The sequence below is a fragment of the Ovis aries genome, chromosome 26 (genome assembly GCF_016772045.2).
Source record: "Ovis aries strain OAR_USU_Benz2616 breed Rambouillet chromosome 26, ARS-UI_Ramb_v3.0, whole genome shotgun sequence".
NCBI lineage: Eukaryota > Metazoa > Chordata > Mammalia > Artiodactyla > Bovidae > Ovis > Ovis aries.
This window is the reverse complement of record NC_056079.1, coordinates 44,746,947-44,749,425: the sequence shown is the minus strand read 5'-3', so window position 1 is coordinate 44,749,425 and position 2,479 is coordinate 44,746,947.

The following is a 2,479-nucleotide window of genomic DNA, read 5'->3' as shown; positions in this document are numbered from 1 at the left end:
ATTGCCACCCTGAAAGATTCTCACTGTAGAGAAGAAAATGTTTCAACTCAACTGACTTTCTTCCATTTTTTTCTTTCCTCCCTATTTGCAAAGTAGCTCCTGTATTCTCTTTAGCTTCTTGAAATGAATCAGTTTAACCACATATACCTTTGTCAAAGAGGTGATGCCATCATCTTATGATGTGAACTCTTCTACTGAGAGACAGTCTGTCCCCAAGTACTTGTACCTTTAGAAATTCATGACTTTGAAATCTTTAATAAGTCATGTCTCATTAAAATTTTGAGGAAGGGAAATAAGATATTGAGCAATCGGCCATTGTAAAATGTTTGTCTTTTTTATGTTTCTCTAAATATAATTTACCCCTAATTTCTGTTCATATTGGTTTATTTAACATTGTTCATTTCAGTCACTCAGTCCTGTCCAATTCTTTGTGACCCATGGACTGCAGCATGCCAGGCTTCCCTGTTTATCATGACGTCCTGGAGCTTCCTCAAACTCATGTCCACAGAGTCATTGATGCCATCCAACCATCTCATCCTCTGTCATCCCCCTCTCCTCCTGCCTTCAATCTTTTCCAACATCAGGGTCTTTTCCAATGAGTTGGCTCTTCATATCAGGTGGCCAAAACATTGGAGCTTCAGATTCAGCATTAGGCCTTCCAATGGATATTCAGAACTAATATCCTTTAGGATTGACTTGTTTGATCTCCTTGCAGTCCAAAGGACTCTCAAGAGTCTCCTCCAACACCACAGTTCAAAAGCATTGGTTCTTTGGTGCTCAGCTTTCTTTGTGGTCCAACTCTCACATCCATACATGACTACTGGATAAACCATAGCCTTGACTAGATGGATCTTTGTTGGCAAAGTAATGTCTCTGCTTTTGAATATGCTGTGGTTATAGCTTTTCTTCCAAGGCACAAATGTCTTTTAATTTTATGGCTGCAGTCACCATGTGCAGTGATTTTGGAGCCCAAGAAAATAAAGGGTGTTACTGTCTCCATTGTTTCCCCATCTACATACCATGAAATGATGGAACCAGATGCCATGATCTTCTGTTTTTGAATCTGAATTTTAAGCCAGCTTTTTCAGTCTCTTCTTTCTTTTTAATTAAGAGGTTCTTTAGTTCCTCTTTGCTTTTTGCCATAAGGGTGGTGTTATCTGCATATCCAAGGTTATTAGTATTTTTCCAAGCAATCATTATTCCAGTTTGTGTTTCATCCAGTCCTACATTTCATGATGTACTCTGCATATAAGGTTAATAGCCTTGACGAACTCCTTTCCCAGTTTGGAACCAGTCTGTTCTTCCATGTCCAGTTCTAACTGTTACTTCTTGACCTGAATACAGATTTTTCAGGAGGCAGGTCAGGTGGTGTGGTATTCTAACCTCTTGAAGAATTTTCCACTGTTTGTTGTGATACACACAGTCAAAAGACTTTAGCATAGTCAATGAAGGAGAAATAGATGTTTTTCTGGAATTCTCTTGCTTTTTCTATGATCCAACAGATGTTGGCCATTTGACCTCTGCTTCCTCTGCCTTTTCTAAATCCAGCTTGAATATCTGGAAGTTCATGGTTCACATATTGTTGAAGCCTGGCTTGAAGAATTTTGAGCATTACTTTGCTAGTGTGTGAGGTGAGTGCAATTATGCACTAGCTTTAACATTCTTTGGCATTGCCTTTCTTTGGGATTGGAGTGAAAACTGACCTTTTCCAGTCCAGTGGCCACTGCTGAGTTTGTCTTTTTATTTTTTAAATATATTATTTATTTCATAAAAATTATAAATATCATTAAGAAAAAAAAATCAATGTTGAAAAGTAAGGTGGAAGAGCAAAAATACGCATCCCAAATCCCACTATCCTTATGTAGTTATAATTCATATTGAGTGAGTGAGTGAGTGAGTGAAGTCTCTCAGTCGTGTCTGACTCTTTGTGACCCCGTGGACTACCAGGCTCCTCCATCCATGGGATTCTCCAGGCAAGAATACTGGAATGGGGTACCATTTCCTTCTCCAGGGGATCTTCCGACCCAGGGATCAAACCCTGGTCTCCCGCATTGCAGGCAGATGCTTTAACCTCTGAGCCACCAGGGAAGCCCCTATATTAGGTGGATGTTATTCCAGGTATCTTTCTATGCCAATTTAGGGAGAAATGGAGGTACTGCTGTGTAAATAGTAAATGTCTGATTATCCTTGTAAGTTAGTTTGATGCAGCTTCCTACATGCGGATCCAGGAGCCTTAGGTGTCAGGGAAGAAAAGGCTGAGCTCCGTGTGGTCAGCCCTGAGTGTGTCCTGGAGTGCCTCGTAAGTTTTTAAGATAATACACTTGCTGAGGCACCCACTTCAGAGACGTTTAAAGGCTTCAAGATGAATCCTTCAGCTTTGAGTTCCAGTGTTAATATTTCTTTTAAAACTGCCATAGCAAAATGGTAGTTTTGAAAGCTAGATGGTATTGAAAAAGGAATTTAACAGTATGTAAAGGTG